At 38.3% G+C, this 19,250-nt stretch overlaps 1 protein-coding gene across 1 annotated transcript in view; it reads left to right on the top strand.

Moving 5' to 3' along the window:
• Window positions 1-5,991: 5,991 nt before the first annotated feature.
• LOC103099704 (zinc finger protein 665-like) overlaps window positions 5,992-19,250 on the top strand; it is a 75,481-nt gene continuing 62,222 nt past the window's right edge. Inside the window, exon 1 of the mRNA XM_056796921.1 lies at window positions 5,992-6,108. The gene's annotated coding sequence lies outside the window, so the exon portion shown is untranslated. The remainder of the gene's footprint in view (window positions 6,109-19,250) is intronic.

Here is a 19,250-nt window from a genome sequence, read left to right on the forward strand (position 1 = left end):
TATCCAAGATACATAAAGAGCAGATGTAGATTATACGGAGGTGTGTAAAGAATGGGTATTATAGAATAATATCAAAAAGTATTCACAGACAGTTTTCAGATGAAGAAATGCAAACTATAAAGTTGTGAAAAATGTATTCCATATCTGTAATCACTCATGCAAATCACTAGTATTTTTTAAAAATTCTTAGTGTGTAAAGGTGATAAGAATATTAGAATGAAATATTGTGGGGGAAATTTATATCTTTTTTTCATATTTTATTTTCCCAGTTATATATAAAAACAATTTTAATGTTCTTTAAAAATTTTTTTTGAGTTAGAAATTTTCTCCCTTCTTCCCCCTCCCTGAGGCAGCAAGCCATTTGATTGATATGGGCAGGCCTGTAAAACATATTTCCATATTAGTCATGTTGTGAAAGAAAATAGAAACAAAAAAAAAACAACCAGACAAGAAACACAAAGAAAAAAATGTAAAGAATGCTTCAATCTGCATTCAGACTCCATCTGTTCTTTCTCTGGAGGTAGATAGCATTTTTCATCATGAGCCTTCAGAATCATTTTGGATTATTATATTGCTAAGAATAGCCAAACCATTCAAGGTTGGTCATACAATATTAATGTTACTGCGAACAGTGATTTCCTGGTTCTGCTCACTTCACTTTTGTTTTAATCAGTTATGTAAGCCTTGAGAGAGCAAACTGTTTATCATTTCTTATACCATAATAGTAATCCATCACAATCATATATCACAACTTATTCAGCTATTCTCCAGCTGATGGGCATCCTCTCAATTTCCAATTCTTTGTCACCAGAAAGAGCTGCTCTAAATATTTTTGTACATTTAAGTCCTTTTCCTTTTATTTTTTATGTCTTTGAGATATAGACCTAGTAGTGGTATTTCTGGATCAAAAAGTACATAGAATTTATAGTCCTTTGGACACAGTTCCAAGTTGCTTTCCAGAATGGTTGAATCAATTTATAACTCTACCAACAATGCATTAGTGACTCATTTTTCCCACATCCTCCCCAACATTTGTCATTTTCCTTTTCTGTCATACTAGCCACTAATAGGTGTAGAATGGTACCACTGAGTTGCTTTAATTTGCATTTCTCTAATCAATAGTGATTTAGAGCCCTGAGGAAAACTAATGTTGAGTGGTTTTATTTATGAGCAATTTTTCTATGTAAATCCATTCACTTTCTCAACCCCAATTCTGAAGGTTAGGCCCCCAAGGCATTTAACTGAGCTGGAACTGCTGTCCTTTCTCAAGGCAGGGTGGAAACTTCTTCCCTTTCCTTATCTGTAAACAAGAATCCAGCCTACCCTCCATGTTGGCAAGCATATGCTCTTTTGTCCTTGATAGACATCTCATCTAGATTTGGGGTTATTGAAAACCTGATGGAGACAACTTAGAATTTTCTACTCAAAGATTGCTAGAGGAAACTTGTGGACATTCCATTTCTTTTTTTATTTTTTTAAACTCTTACCTTCTGCCTTGGAGCTAATGGAGTCAATACTGTGTATTGGCTCCAAGGCAGAAGAGTGGTAAGGCCTAGGCCAATGGGGGTCAAGTGACTTGCCCAGGGTCACACAGCTGGGAAGTGTCTGAGGCTAGATTTGACCCTAGGACCTCCCCTCTCTAGGTCTGGCTCTCAATCCACTGAGCTACCCAGCTGCCCCCTGGACATTACATTTCTTAAAGCACCAAAGAAGGATGAATCAATAGCATTTCTGTAGCTTAGTGAAGCTGTAGGGATCCACCCATCTGAGGAGTAGTCCATCCATTGAATGAAGTAATGGATGAGGAGTTGGGACCTCTAATCCTATCTCATTAAAATATCTAACTGTGGAGACTTCCAGGGAAAGTCCAAATGATGTATTGTCATCAGTTGATACAGGTTGGTATAAGATGTTGTCAGATTCCTGTTTGGGGTCTATCTGGGCAGAAGCATGGCTGTGATTGACCTATTCTTTATTAATAAATTGCATGGTTCTATTAGTAAACAATTTTATGGGAGAAATGCCCTCATTTGATTTATTGTTTAAAATTTCTGGCATTACACATTTTTTCCTATTACTATAGAGAGCTTTTATTACTTCATCTGAAAACTGTTCAAATCCTTTGATGATTTATAAGGAATTTGTTTTTCTTGATTGGGTATTTTGCACAAGATTTTTTTTTTCCCTTTCATTTTCATCTAAGAGAGGACAAATCCAAGGAACAGAAAGTGTTTGCTAATTTAAAAATAAAATTTAAATTAAACAGGAAAAACTCCAAATCACTAATAATGAGATAAAAGCAGTAAAATCAATTCTCACCTTCCACTTCACATACCTGCAATTGACGTAGATGATTAGAAAATAACTAGTGTTGGAAGGGTTGTGAGAAAATAGGCACTTGAATTAATCTGTTTTTGGAGAAGTTGAAAGTCACTAAATTGTGTATATCTTTTAATTCAGTGATACCAGTAGAGGGCATTTCTTTTAAAGAGAGAGGGAAAGAGCTCACATGTACAAAAATATAACAACCTCCTTTATTATGATAAAGGACTGGAAACTAAAGTGTGATTCTCTACAATAGGATAATGGGTGAAAAAAAAATTTGATATAAGAACAGAATGAAAAACATATATATACCTGAAATATAGACAATGTCATTGAAACCTGATAAGAGCTGTATGGACTAATACTGGGTGCGATGAGTTAATGAAATGATTAACTGATAAAGTAACAACATTATGAAGGCTGACATTTAAAGAGTGTCAGAAATATTATTGAAACAACTAACTACTGTTGCAGAGGATTTAACAAGATCTGCCTCTTCAATGAGAGGTGATGGATACAAGATGTATGGTTTGGGATGTGTAGGAATGGACAATGTGGGGCATTATCAGAATTTATTTTGGTTTATCACTTTCCTGACTTTTTTCCTTCCATTTTTGAGACAGAGAAGATGGCCACGAGGGAGATTAGGAATAGGACTGCCCTTTCAAACCTTAAAAAAAAAAAGGAAAATACATTGAGGAGTTTTAAAAATAAAATTAAAAATATTTACAAATAAAAAAATTTAAATAGAAGTGGGGGAGGAAGTTCAGAAGGAATGAGGATAGCTTTGAAAGTTCAATGTTGAAAATGATTCCAAAAGTTACTTGTTAGAACTTATCTCAAGGGTAGCTAGTGGCTCAGTGGAGAGAAAACTAGGACTACAAAGGGGAGGTCCTGGGTTCGCATGTGTAATCTTTTTCTGTTTCATGGTACATATAAACTACTTATTCTATTTTGTTTATGAATTTCAAAAATAAAAATAATCAAAATTAATGATTTCTTCTTTGTCATTAAAATAGATATTTAATATTCCCATAAATAATTTCCTCCATAGGTAATAAACTTCATGACATTCAAAGTTTTTCAAATATATTTAAGTCCATATTCAGAGGGTCTCCAGAGGGGCAGAAGCCAGAGGAGAGAGGATTCTTTCCCAGGTCTTCCAACTCAGACTCTGTCGCCAGGAGGCCTCCCTTGGCTTTCTTCCCAATTCAGTACAAAAGTAACTCCTTCCCCCCAGAAGGGTGAGCCTCCAGTGTTACAATGTTCCCTGGAAGGAAGCCTGGTCTAGGTAGCTCAGCTCAGCAGACAGGCTAGCGCTGACAGGATGGCAGAAGAAGCCACGATGCAGGAGCTGAGGGATAAGAGAAGAGAGGACATGGGTGGGAGGGTCAAGTTCTTGGACTAGACTGTGCAAGGCCCTGGAGTTGTGGTGACCTAGGGTCCACATATGGCTGGCGGGATGGTGCTGGCCCGGAAGCAGGGAGCTGTACAAGTGGAGGAGGAACCCTGGAAGAGGGTCTGGGGGCCTTCAATCCTGCAGCTGGCACTTCAGCTTCATGCAGCGATTCAGGAACCAAATTTTAATCTCAGTTTCTGACAGGTGAATCTTGCTGGCAGGTTTGCGCTTCTAACCAGCACTAACTTCTGGAGGAGCTCTCCAGGGTGCTGATTTACTTGTCTATAAATGGCGTGCTAAGGCTGCAGGCTTCCGACAGACCACAGCTGCTGACTTAGGGGGAGCCTCCTCGCCCAGAGACCTGGATCTGGATTTGACTGTGGATGGCAGCAGCTGCACCAGAAACTTGTAGAGGGGCCCCCTGATTCCAAAGTGGAAGGCCCCCAGTCTCCACCTCCTCCTGCTCCTCAAGGGGAAGCCTCAGAGTCACCTTCACTGATCTGCGTGGGCTTTTGACTGCTCTGTGAGAGCAATTCCACAGAGGATGGGACCTTTGTCATTTGAAGGAAGTGGGACACTGTGGGGACGAACTGTGACTTCCTCCCTTTTTTTTTCCATTTGCACTCATGGAGGCAGGAAATTAAAAAATGATTTTAATATGACTTACTTTGATTGCTTAGGAATTAATGCTTAGGAATGTGTTTTCCTGTGGTCACCCATAGTTGTCAGTATTTATGAAAAGTTCACTTCTTTTCAGCACTCATCTATTAGCAGTGGCTTTTTGTACACAATGATTTCCATTCTATAGATCTGAATATAAATTAATTGTATTGGTCATTTTGATGCAACATTTGACATATTCACTATGCTAAAACTTCTTTTCTTCTTTGACATTCATTTATTTTGTTCAAACTTTAAGAATTTTATGTACTTAGAAATTTCTTTTTATTATTATTATTATTTAAACCCTTACCTTCCACCCTAGAATCAATACTGTGTATTGGTTCCAAGACAGAAGATCAGTAAGGGCTAGGCAATGGGGATTAAGGGACTTGTCCAGGGTCACACAGCTAGGAAGTATCAGAACCTCCCATCTCTAAGCCTGGCACTCAATCCACTGAGCCACCCAGCTGCCTCCCCTCCCCCCAACTTTCTTTAAACAAACAAAAAAATAAAATCTTTATCTTGGATTACAGGCACAGAGGTGGCACCTGGGATAGAGAACCAAGCCTGGAATCAGGAAGACCTGACTTCAAATGTAGCCTCATACACATAATTGTTGTGTGACCCTAAGCAAGTAGTTTACCCTGTTTATCTCAGTTTCCTCAGCTATAAAACTAGGAAAGAAATGGCAAGCTATTTCAGTATCTTTGCAAAGATACTTTGCAAAGAAAAACCCAAATGGGGTTATGAAGAGTCAGTCATGACTGAAACAACTGGACAACAACAGCATATCTTGGATTAAGAATTCTAGCTTTAATTACGACAGGTACCTGAATATGTTTTCTTTTGTTTTTTTTTAAATACACAGCTACAGTATATGCCGAAGGCTGGTATACAGTTCTAGTTAAACTCCTTGGGGGATAATCTTAGACTTAAGAGCCATTAATCACCAGAGGAGCCATTACTAGCGATTATTAGGCTTAGGATCTCTGATAATAATCAGTTTAAATTCGCAAGAGAAGTCTTGTAGTGTATTGTATGGGTCTGAATACAGGTTCTTAAAGTGAAGACTTCTTTGAAAGAAAGTGAGTATTTAGGTATTCATGAAAAATAGTACAGAACAGTATTCATTCGGGTTTTATATAAACCATAACAATAGTAGGAATTTAGCACTAATATAATATTGCACCTATTATGTGCCAGGATCTGTGCTAAGTGCTTAACAAATATATCATTTGATCTTCACAACAATTTGGGATGTAGGTACCGTTTTTATCCCCATTTTACAGTTGAGGAAACTGAGGGGGAACTGATTGAATTATTTCCTTTATACAGGTTATATAGGGCATAATCAATGGAGAGAAGACCCAGGAAAGAAGAGGGTTTGGGGAAGCCTTTCTGTAGAAGATGGTTTAGACCTAGAGCTCGCCACAACAAGGTTTCCTTCTCCCGGTGCTTCCCAAGTGATCAACTTGGGAACTGACCGCAGAGTTCTCTACCCAGGTTAGGCTGGTACGAGCGCGTGTGTTCCTCCTTCTTCTTTGGCGCCCCACCCCTTCCAGCCCGTAGTGGACTACAAGCCCCAGAGTGCACCGCGGCGCTATCCGGTCTCTTCCCCTCTCGCAGTCATCCAGCGTTCTTCTCCCGGGGACCTCCCCGTTGACCGCCTGAGCCTCTGTGAGGCAGGTGAGTGCGGACTTCCGGAGGAAAGGGCCGAAGAGGTGAGTGAGGCGGGGACGGAGAAGTGGCACTGGGGCCGGGATTACGGGTCTTCCTTCCTTTGCAGTCTTCTCACACTTTCCTTCCCTCCACAGCTTCAGAGGCCAGTGACGGCCGCCCATTCGCCTTGCCTTCCCTCCGAGTCTCCATTTCCCGCCCCTCCCCAGTGCCTGCAGTGCCGCCCCTAATTCTTTCATTCTCTTATTCCCTTTTCCTACCTCCTAATAATTCCAGAGGTGTCCACATTTAACGTTATGGGTAATAATGGTGATTTAACACGGTTCCATGTTGCAGACAGCCCCTTGTATCTAGCAGCTGCTTAATAAATTCATAAGCTTGACTTGACTGGAATGTCTCTGGCTCAGTGAATAGAGGCTTTGAGTAGAGCCCTGAAAAATCCTCTATAATCACCCAGCAGGCAGCTGGGAAGCTCTGCTGTATTAGATAAATGAGTTTGGAAAATCCACTTACTAAGCCCAGAGATGGGAGGTCCTAGGTTCAAATTTAGCCTCAGACACTTCCCAGCTGTGTGACCCTGGGCAAGTCACTTAACCCCATTGCTTAGCCCTTATTGCTCTTCTGCCTTAGAACCAATACATAGTATTGATCACAAGACAGAAGGTAAGGGTTAAAAAAAAAAGGCAGAATGGTATAGTGAAAGAGAATATCCTCACCTCCCCAATTCAGAACAATTTGTGAACAATCCAGAAGCGTGCTAGGAAATCATTTAATCCCTTAGTACCCCTGGCAACTTTTAAGACTATAAATTTGCAACCTGGATTTCTCTTTTCTACTCTTCTCACATATAGTCACTTGCCAAATTGTTTCTTTCCTTTTTTCGCATCTCTTGCATCTATTGCCTTTCTTCTCTCACACAGTCTAATTCAGGGTCTCCTTCAGGTCTCATCACTTCTCTCTCACTTGGACTATTTCCACAGCATCCTAATTGGTTCCCTGCTTTAAGTCTCACCCCATGGCAATCCATACTCTACCCTATTGCCAAAATGGTTTTCTTAATGCACAAATCTGACCATGTCAGACTTAATCAACTCCAATCAAATAGAAACTTTCCCATTTTCCATTTAAGGCTTTTTTCCAACCTGCCTTTCCGGCCTTGCTACTCTTCCTCCCCTTTAAACACTCCACAGCCAGCCCAAGTAGACTCTTTGCTAGAGTTCCTCCTACTTAAGGTTTGTATTGGCCTTTCCCTGCTAGCTAGAATGCATTTCTCCCTCAGTTGCCTCTTAGAATCTCTAGTTTCCTTTGATGCTCAGTTCAAATACTACCTTTTCTACTTGAAGTTTTCCCTGAGTCTCCTCAGTCTCTTTTCCCCCAATTATAGTATAGCTGTTTTGTTTATATTAGGTACTATAGAGACTTTATATGCTCATGTGGCCTGCTTCAACTAGATTGTTAGCTCTTGGACTGCTTCATTTTCTTGTCTTTCTTAGCACCTCCACCCAGGATATGTGACATTGGAATTACTTAATAAATGCTTTTTTTGTTGCTTTATTAATAAGTTGCTAAGCAGTTACTGATCTGCATTTGCTGATAGTGTTCCCTGTGCCAATAAAGTAATTAGTCCGGTTCCCCAAACCTAACATTTTAAATTTATTGATGCTTTTTATTTTGCCTCAACAGATACTTCCAAACAAACTATGGTACATGTATGTACACCCTCAGCCCCTAAACAGTTTACTGATTGTTTATGGAAAGAAAGGATGTGTTCTTTAACCTTTTGTAGAATAGAAATGTAGCCTTATTTTGAGGATTATGGGGGTGGCATCAATCGAGTTAGACTCACAGGAATAGAAAAGCTGAAAGGGAAAACATTGTAAAAAGCGGGAGCACATAGATGTGGTTTAGTTGCAAATTCTGCCTTGGGCATGTCTCTTGAACATTTATTTTCCTAATCTATAAAATGGGAATAATAAAACTTGTATTAACAACATAAAGGCATTAATAATAAAGCACTATAAAATGTGAGCTATTTGTTTGTTATCATTTTTCACATATTTTTTTCAGCTCTCTGAGATCATCATTAAACTTTTTAGGCAGGGGTTCTTAACACATGGTCTAAAATTTGTAAAAATATTTTGATAAATGCACTTTAATGTAACTTGTTCTTTTACAATCTGTGTATTTTGTGGATTTAAAAATATTATTCAGAAAAGGGATCCCTGACACACAAAAAAAGTTTAAGAACTCTCAACTTAGGACTGTTAAGCAGACCAGAGCAAATGAAAAAATGCAGATGATGCTGATGGAGCAGATGAAAATTTCATGGAATAGTAGTGCTTCAGGGACCTTAATGGTCTATGAGTCCAAAGCCCTGCCCCCTGGGAAATCCCAGGGTTCTTAAAACATTACGCCACTCTCCTTTGCTGGCTGTTTGCTATTGGAAGCAATTCTAGGACACAAATTGTACAAGGACACCAGTTGTACCAAATTGGTCCTATGGGAGTAATGCTCAGGTTATTTTCCATGAGGAGTTCAAATCTTATAGACCTTTTGCCATTTAAAGGGCTTTCATCATTTAAAATTATCTGACATGAATGTTTATTAACATTATGAGTCAGTTTAATTATTTCTTTTCAAAGATTACTTTGAATTCTTTCCTGATATTTAAGGAAATTATCTATTTGGAGCATATTGCTTTAGAGGATCCTGTTTTCTTTATTCCTTCCCTCCCAACAGTGCCTTTTGTTGAATTTCAGTACCACCTTTGATCAGTTTGTATGTGAAATTAATTTACTGCTCCCCCTCCTTCAGTGAGGGGTTGGGAGATATAATAGAAGTCTGGGACCTTTAACTTCTGGGTGAAAAAGAAATAACTCAAGCTTGGTTGGCCTCAGTTTCTTCATTTTTTCAAATGCGGATGTTGGATTTGATCTGACTCCTGAGGTCCCTTACACTTCACAATCCAAGATCCTGTATTAAAAATGGAAACCTTTGGTATAGAGTAGTTCAGGTCAAAGATAAAAGTCTTGACAGCATTATCAGAAATTTAAAGAGAATGACAGACCATGGATGCAGCAGATGAACTCTCTCCACTTTATTCTCAGCTGTTGAGAACAATAGATAATACAGTACGCAGGAAACTACTTGAAGCTCCTTTTGGTGATTAAGAATACATAATCTGTTATGTCTTTCTAGTTGGATCATTTACTAGGTTTCAGAACAAGGATTCAGTCTTCTTTTTTTTTTTAAACCCTTACCTTCCGTCTTAGAGTCAGTACTGTGTATTGGCTCCAAGGCAGAAGAGTGGTAAGGGTTAGGCAATGGGGGTTAAGTGACTTGCCCAGGGTCACACAGCTGAGAAGTGTCTGAGGCCAGATTTGAAACTAGGACCCATCTCTAGGCGTGGCTCTCAATCCACTGAGCTACCCAGCTGCCCCCAAGAATTCAGTCTTCTTAAAGAAACTTGTTTTGTTTTTATTCATGGACTCAGTTACCTCTTGAGAAATTTGGAGAGGAAAGTAATCTAGCGCAGTAAACCGAGAAACTGAACAGCAGATATTCTTTGGTATTTCAAGCCAAACTTTATTTTTAAAACCTTTGCCTTCTTTCTTATAATTGAGACTAAGGATCAGTTTGAAGGCAGAAGAACAGTATCTCTGTCAAGAAAATCCCAAATGGTTTTGGTTTTATATGAGTATTTCCTTATCACAATGACAAACATGGAAGTAAGTTTTGCATGGTAATACATGTATAGCCCATGTTAAATTGGGGCAGGGAGGGAGACAATTTGGATCTTAAAATTTCAGAAAATATATGTTGAAAATTGTTATTTCATTTAATTGGGGAAGTGAAATATTAAAAATTAAAAGAAAATCCCAAATGAGATCTCAAAGAGTTGGTCATGAGTGAAACAACTAAACAGCAAGTAGACTAGTAGTGGTATTGCTGGGTCAGAAGGTATGCACAGTTTAATAACCTTTTGGGCCTAATTCCAAATAATTGCTTTCCAAAATGGCTGGTCTAGTTAATTACTCTACTAATAGTGCATATACTCCTAATTTCTCATATCCTCCTTAGCATTTTTCTTTTTTTCTTTTTTTTGCCAATCTGATGGATTTAGGGATATACCTATTTTTTTAATGTTCGTTTTTCTATTGGTTAGTGAATTAGAGCATTTTTTATGACTTGATAGCTTTCATTTCTTTTTCTGAAAACTGCCTGTTTATATCCCTTAACTATCAGTTGTGAAATGGCTTTTATTCTCATAAATGTGTCAGTTCTCTATATTTGAAAAATAAGGCCATTATCAGAGAAAGTTGCTGCAAAGACCCCCTCCTCCCAGTTTCCTAATTTTTTTCTAATTAAATAATTTTTGTTTTATTTGAGAAAAAAAGATTTTGATTTTTTATAAATGAAATTAAAATGCTAACGGAAAAATGCTGGGAAGGAAATGAGAAACATCCGAAAGAATTGGAGAGGCAATTAATAACAGTACAAAAGATACAAAACCTTACCAAAGGAACAAAATGTCTGAAAATTAGAATAGACCAAACAGAAGCCAAGAACTCTATGAGACAACCACAAATATTAAAATGGGATGGTTAGGCTCTTATTCTGTTCATAGCTTTAAGATACAATAACTAATAGAGCACTTAATATATTCCAGGTACCATGCAAAGTGCTTTACAATGATTTTAATTTGATCTAACAACCATGGGCAGTAAGTGCTATTATTAACCCCATTTTATAGAAGAGAGAACTCGGGCGTACTTTAAATAACTTACCCAGAATCACACAGCTAGTAAGTGTCTGAGAATGGAAAGAATCAGATCTTGCTGACTCCAGGCCTGTTATGATATCCATTAGATCATCCAACTGGAAAAACACAGAGATAGGAAGTGGAGAGTCTTATCCAAATATCAGGTAGGAGGTCAGAGTCACTGGGGCAGAGCGGAGGTGGAGGTCACTAAGGTGTGAGCAGACTAGAAAGGTGGTTGTGGCTAGTTATATGACACCTTCTATATGCCAGCTATTTTATAAATATTATTTGTTCCAGTTGCAGGGATTTCTAGAATTCTTTTAGACAGCATGAATAAAAAAGCAACACAAAGTACAGAAAAGACAAGCAGAGAAGTTTTTATCCACCCAAGATTGTTGCATACATACAGTGGGTGATGGACGTGTATTTTTCAATTCCCAGAAGACTGATATGTCTAACATTCTTTAAAAAAATGTTTAGTTCCAAATTTTCTGCCTCCCTCCAGCCTGTCTTCCCATTGAGAAAGTAAGCAACGTAGGAAGTTATACATATGAAATTATGCATACCGTTTCCATATTAGGCATGTTTCCATTTTAAAAAGGTAAGAAAAATAAAATGAATACGATTTACTTCAATCTGTACTCAGAATTCATCAGTTCTTTCTCTGGAAGTAAATCACATTTTTTTTTATCATGAGTCCTTTCAGGATTGTATATCGTATTGATCAAAGTATTTAAGTCTTTTATAATTGATTGTCATTATCTGTGTTAAAAAATACATATTGTTCTGCTCCCTTGACCACCCACCTTCTAGTTAGTATAGTCTGTTTATAAGTAGTCAGTATAAAGTAGTGAGGGTAGGAGTTAAGATTGCAAAGAGGAAGCTCTTTTGGAAGAAAATTTCTGAACTGTATCATATGTGAACTAAAAATCACATCCTGAGATTCTGTGCTGAAATAGGGAAATCCCTCTCGGTCTTGCTGTCAGGGCCTTTTGGTTCTATCAGCCTCAGATAAGTCTAAAGTCCTATGATATATAAACCTCAGAAAATCCCTCAGCATCCTCAGGAAGGCCAGCAGAACACCAAATGTTGCTGATAACTTCATGCTTTGCTAATAAACTAACCCCAAAATGTCACAGATAAGAGGGAGCCTTTCCCCAACCAAGACATCATACAAATGAAACCCCAAACTCCTGTTAGGTGAGCACTCCTCTGACTGTGTTCATGCTGCAGAGTGCTCCTAACTCGAGTCTATGAGTAGGTGAGTTACTCCCTGTGGCTTTCCTGAACTCCATTCTCTTTCCCACACTGCCTGCCTTCCTCCACCACCCCACCTCCATGCCACACTTCTACTTTGTACTCTTTGTCTCTGTACCTTCTGTGTCATTTGCCCCTTCAGTCTCTGTACATTATGAAAGTGGAACTGGTGGATTATTCCCTTGTCATTGTGGTCTTTCTCAGCATGTACCAAAAGAACCAGGAATTCCTGCCTCCATTTCGTAATTATTTAAATTCATTAATGATTTATTACAATAACACTATTATTGTATACAATGTTCTCATTCTGCTCACTTCATTTTGCATTAGTTTATATGTCTTCCCAAGGCTTTCTGAAACCATCCTCTTTATTATTTCTTACTGCACAATAATATTCCATTAGAATCATGTACCATAATTTATTCAGCTATTTCCCAATTGATGGATATTTCTTCATTTTCTAAATTTTTGTGACCACAGAAAAAGCTGCTATAAACATTTTTGTATATATAGGTCCATTTCTTTTTTCTTTAATAGCTTTAGGTGACAGACCTAGTCAAAGTAGTGATGGGTCAAAGGCTAATTCTTTGGGCATTTCTCCAAATTGTCCTTCAGAATGGTTAGACCATTTCACAACTCCACTAATCCTAATTCTGACCACCACAGAGAGGAAATTAAAGGCATAAGAGACTTATTGGCACATACTTGTCCAATTCTTAATTTTTAATAAATTATTTTCTTCAATGAATGTTCATACCTCTTTTTCCATTTGGTCAATTTTGTGTTTAATAGAGTTCTTTTATTCAGTGAATTCTGGGGCCTCTTTTATTATTTATTTGGCCAATCCTGATTTTAAGGTGTTATTTTGTATTATATTGCATATATATGTGTTATATTGTGTTATAGTATTTTTGGTGCCTCATATACCACAGTTAGAATTAATTTCATAATCTTGCAGTGCTCTCATTTCTTTTCCTATACTTTACCACTCATCTCTTTTTTTAGCTTTTTTGGAAATTCTTATTATCCAGTTTGCATTTTTCTTTGACATTTTGCTTATATCTGTTTTTATGACAGCCTTCTTCTGACTTTGTGTTTTGATCTTCCTTGTCACCAAAGTAGATTTTTATGATCACTTTGTTTTGTTTTTTGTTTTTTGCGAATTTTTCCAGCTTGTTATTTGACCTTGAACTATATGTTAAAGTTGGTCACCTAGATGTCCCAACTTCAGACTTATTCACCCTGCTGTTTTTAGCAGCATGCATCAGTAGTGTATAATTTTGATATCCCCACCATGATCCAGAGAGAGTCATGATTACTGTTCTGGTCTGTGCTCTGGTCTTTTCCTAGGAAGGTCTTCTGTTCCTCTGCAGTCTCTAGTGCTAGCCCCTTCTCTGCCCTAGAATGCCCCTGGGCTAAGAATTCCCAAAGCTGCTGCTTCTGCTGTTGTGCTACCTCCAAGACCCACTGATCATGCTATTAGCTTGTGCTATGGGACAGCCCCTATCCTCCTGTCACAGACCTCTCCTGCTGACCTCCAAATTGATTTGGACTGCAAAAATATCTCACCTTGACCTTTGTTTGGTTCTCCTGCTCCAGAATTAGATTTGACACATAATTTTAAAGTTTTTTTGGATGGATGAATTGGGAGAATTTACCTGGATTACTGCCTCTACTACACCATCTTGTCTCCACCCAAAAAGGCTTATTGTTTAAGGTGGGGGTTTAGCCAGGACTTCAGGAAGCCAGGATGAACTTTCAAGTCCTGAGTGATGGCTAGGAAAAATATAGGGAATTGGGAGATGGAGGTTCCTGTGTAAGGGACAGAAAGGAGACTTATACCACTAGTTTATCAGATATGGAGGGAGAGTATAGTGAAAGAAACCTGGAGAGATAAGAGAAGGGAACATGACGGAGGACTTTAACAGTGAAACAGGATTTTATATTAGATCCTGGTAGTAGGACGTCCTGGGAGTTTATTGAGTAGGTGATGGCAAGCTCAGAAGTTTTCTTTATTTAGGAAAGTGACTTTGACAGCTATATGTAGGGTTGAAGGACTAGCAGGAGGCTTGAGGCATTGAGACTAAACCAGAATGCTCTTAGAACAACTTGGGTATGAGGTGGTTGGAGCCTGAACCAAGAAAGGGATAGTGTTAGGAGAGTTAAGGGTGTGTGGAAAAAGTTACAAGAACAGAATCAACAGGATGGGGAAATCCATGGAGTCAGGAGAGGGAGGTTCTTGTTTCAGAAACAGAAAACAGACTTGTAGCCCTGGTTTATCATGTAGTGCAGGGGGAATAAAGTGCCACAAGTCTGGAGAGACAGGGGAGAGGAAGGTGATGAAGATCTAGCAACCAAACAGAGGGTTTTCTGTTGGATCTTGGTGACTGGGAGCCATTGGAGTGTTTTGAGTAGGTAGGTGGTGATGTGCTCAGAATGCTTTATTTAGCTGTGTGGAGGATTGGGTGGTCTGCAGAGACTTGAAGCAGTATCACACACAGATAGTAAATATGAGTTTGGATTTGAACCCAAGTCTGTGACTCCAGGTACTATCCACTGTGCTACTCAACTTCTTCAAGACAGACAAGGAATTTCTACAATAGAGGATGCTTCAAATGAGGGAGATTAAAAAAAAATGAGATGTGTAAGATCCTGTTACAGCCAGTCATCTGGGATGGGGATGGATGAAAGACGAGGATGGCTGATGAGCGGGGTTCATGCCTTGTAGTATTGATCCCATTCCCTTTACCTACCTTTTTGTTTCAAAACATAGGCAGGACAAAGAGGCAAGAGGATAAGAGGATGTGATGTGGAAACCATAGTTCTCATAACTAAATGTGCATGGGATGAATTCACCCATTGTAATGGAGGAGGGCAGAAGAATGCATTAGGAAGAGCAACTCGCCACATTGTATTTCAAACATGAATATACTTACTGTCCTGGAAGAAAATATGTTTGTATCAAAATTGAGCAGTTATTTGTTGCTTAAAGTGCCATTAAAGATTTTTTTTATCTTTAACCTCTTGAACTATTGTCAAGACCTTTCAATATGTCCATTAACCATTAGAAGTTTAATAATGATTTATATTGTTTGCTTCCTGAAAGAAGGAAGATAAATTCAACTTATAGAATGAGGCATAATGCTCTTAAATGTGAGAAATGCATGGATTTTTGAAACTATTTATTACAAGGTCTTTGGTTTTTCTTTTATTTAGGGAGTACAGATATCAAAGATAATTTGAAAAAGTAAATCAAGTGATGGTCCATAACAATCTGTTATGCCTCATATGAATACAAAAAACAAAATGAGAAGTTATGATGTGATTTCAGACATGGCAGTTGAAAAAAGAAATGACAGCATGTACAAAGATGTGGTGGTGTTTAGTTGTGCCCAACTCTGTGTGGACCCATTGTTCATGGGGTTTTCTTCGGAAAGATACAGGAGTGGTTTGCCATCTCCTTCTCTAGTGTGTCCCCATTTTACAAATGAGGAACTGGGGCAAATAGGGTTAAGGGTTTTGCCCACAGTCACACAGCTAATAAGTGCCTGAAATCAAATCCGAACTCAGATCTTTCTGACTCCATGCCTGATGCTCTGCCTACTGTACCACTTAGCTGCTCATAAAAATATGGTATACGATGAAATAATATGAATTTTTAGCATAGGTGCAAGAAATGGTACATCTGGATCTGAATAGGAAATAAAGTAAGTTGTATATGCTGCTGAAAATTATTATGTGACAGCTTAAAAACATAAATATATTTCTGAACTTAGCATATGAAATTTTTATAGAAGGACCAATCTGAGAGTTCCCCCAAGCTGATCAGCAGAAAAACTGGCATCTTCCCTAGCATGACAAAATAAAACAGAATAATCAGTGAAAGGCATTTGAATGAAGGATTGAAAGTGAAATGGAGAACAGCCATCAAGGGCTGGGCAAAGGGCAGTCTCAGTTCCAGGGTTTGAGATTCAGCTTTGTGTGTGGATGTTGATCATGTGACAACTAATCCGAGCTCATGATTCGAGTTTTAAACTAGAATAAGAATTTTCTCTGTGCCATGGATTTGTTGTGAGCATCCACTCTCACTGTTTATGAAGCTTTTTGTAAATTACCCTCCAGATGTGAGCTAATGGCATTTTCAAATGATTAATTCTGCCTGCTCAAGTTTGAAAACTCCTCCTTTTGACTGGGGAGATAAAATATGTCAGTTTAGGGGGCAGCTGGGTAGCTCAATAGATTGAGAGTCAGGCCTAGAGATGGGAGGTCCAAGATTCAAATCTGACCTCAGACACTTCCCAGCTGTGTGACCCTGGGCAAGTCACTTAATCCCCATTGCCTAGCCTTTACCACTCTTCCGCCTTGGAACCAATACACAGTATTGATTCCAAGATAGAAGGTAAGGGTTTAAAAAAAAATGTCAGTTTACTTTCTATATTGGGAAGAGGATTTGTGTGTGTGTGTGTGTGTGAGAGAGAGACAGAGACAGAGAGAGGGAGAGGGAGAGAGACAGAGAGAAAGAGAGAGAGACAGAGACAGAGAGAGAGAGGGAGGGAGACAGAGAGACAGAGACAGAGAAAGAGAGAGAGAGAGAGGGAGGGAGACAGAGAGAGAGAGACAGAGAGAGAGACACAGATTGAGAGAGAGAGAGAGAGAGAGAGAGAGAGAGAGAGAGAGAATTTGCTTCCTTCACGTGTGGTGACCAGTTTGAGATAAACGAGACTTATGTGAAGCTGTACATTTCTCTAGAAGAATCTCACCAGCAAAGATTCAAAGTCATGAATGATAGTCCCTGAGACTTCCTTTTGACGGAAATTTCTGACTCATAACAAGATAGAAAAAAATTGTCACTGTGAATTTAATAATTAGAGTTTCAGACAACATTTAGACCTAATTCAGGTAAGAAAATGACCTTGGGGAATGAGTTTTCAGGATAGTGAAGATAGAGAATGCTTTACTGGAAAAGTCAGACTTAAGATATTTAAAAAAATTACACTGAAAAAAATGCTTTATTATATGTAATAAATGTGGGAAAGCCTTTAGCCAGAACTCAAACCTCTTTGTCCATCAGAAAATTCACAGTGGAAAGAAATCTTGTGGATATAATGAATGTGGAACGCCTTAACCTGCCACTTCTCTTTTATTTAACATCTGAGATTTTATACTGGAATAAAAATATATTCATATCATCGGTGTGGTAAGGTCTATGGTTGAAACTCAGATCATATTAGACATCAGAAGATTCAATCTTAGAGAGAAGCTTCATAAAAATAGTAAATATGGGAAGACCTTCCCATATGTATCATTCTTTTTGGCCATCAGAGAATTCACATTGAAGAGAAACTTTATGAATGTAAATCAGTGTGGTGGATTTTCTTCTAAAGTGCCAGTCATGTTCTTCATTATAGAATCCACACCAGAGGAAACTTTATGAATAATCGGTGTTAAAGCCTTCAAGCCACCATTAGAGAATTTTTTGTAGATGGAAATCTTATCACTGGAATGAATGAGGAAAGACATTTAAGGTGGGGTACTGTAAACATTAAATTTAAAGGTTGGACTTAAATTATATGAAATAACATGGTCACCAAAATTATTATATCTCAAATTAGAAGTTTATTTACTAAAATTGAGGGGAAACAGTAAAGTAGAGAAATGTGAAAGAGGTTAGAGAAAATACCTATACTAGTCCTTAGCCAGGAGGGCTGATAGTGAGTAACCCTAGTCCCTTAGGACACTAGAAAGGGACTCAGCCTTTTCACTCACCCAAGGAAATAGTCCAGGAATCAGAGTCTAAGTTGAAGTCATGATCTTCGCCACAGTCTCTAGTGAGGTTCCCTCAAAAACTGTCTCCAGAAGACACTCTCCAGGAGACTCAACTTCACCAGACTGCCCCAGCCAAAGGATTTCATGGCTTTTATGGTGGTTTCCTGTCCCTGCCCCTCTTCACAGGGGCCAATCAGTTTCCAAACTGCCCAACACTGCCCAGGGGTTGTGTCTGTGGGATTGACTTCTCACCTCTAAAGGTGTTAACTCTCCTCCAGGATTCACATGTTTCTGAGTTATCACCCAGTTTAGCACAGACCTCCCTCAACTTGAGGTTAAATAGGGGTGTCTTCCTTTTAGAGGTATAAACTCCTGTAGTAAGAATTTGTGGCGTTCCCATATTTTAGGGTTACGTACGAGTGGATGTGATTTTGTCGATTAATTCAAAAGTAGACAAAGGAGAATTAATCCTGTCCTCACAATCTAGTGAGGTACTAAGTAGGGATACTTAAGTTATTGTTAACTAAAGTTTTAACTCCAACTAGGCAAAGAGAATAAAGGATTCCCTTTTCACAAGTATAAACTCGAGAGTAGACAAAGAGAACCAAGAATTTCCTTTGAGCTTGTTCAATGTCAGAAGATTCATTCTAGGGCGATACTTTATACGAATTCAATGAGGAAAGACCTTCAGCTGGGGAACAACTCTTTGCTTTACATCAGAAGATTCATAGTAGAGGAAAACCTTATAATTTTGCTTAATCGGGATGTGCTTTACTCTAGAAGGATGAGTTCAATAGACATCAGAATATTCACACAGGAAAGAAGGCTTATACAAGCAATGATTGTGCCAAGGCTTTTATGTAAAGCTCATACTTGATTATACATTAGAGAAATCATGCTGGAAGAGCTTGTTCAATATCAGAAAATTCATGAGAGATGCTTTATATGAATTCAGTGGGGAAAGACTTATGGATATAAGAAATGAGAGAATTCTTCTTACTGCAGTATAGATCCAGACATCCCAAACTTCATAATGTACATAAATCCCTATAAATATAATTATTTTTTCTCTGAAACCCTAATATTTGTCATTTCTCCACAATGATATTCTATTACATTCATAAATGAACTTCTGTCATTCCCCAATTGATTGGTGCTCAGTATTTCCTGTTCTTTGGTAACACAAAAAGTCCTGTTTCTGTATTTTTGTTCTCTATTTATTTCTATAATGATTTCTTAAACAGATAGGTTCCATAATGGATGGAATTCTGTGCCTGGAACCACACATCTAGAGTACAAATTCAATCTCTTACAGCGCTATTTCTGCCTGACTTTTCCCTATCTGTAGAGATGGGATAATAATAGCACCTGATTTCCAGAACTTATGTGAGGATCAAATGA

The sequence above is a fragment of the Monodelphis domestica genome, chromosome 4 (genome assembly GCF_027887165.1).
Source record: "Monodelphis domestica isolate mMonDom1 chromosome 4, mMonDom1.pri, whole genome shotgun sequence".
Taxonomy (NCBI): domain Eukaryota; kingdom Metazoa; phylum Chordata; class Mammalia; order Didelphimorphia; family Didelphidae; genus Monodelphis; species Monodelphis domestica.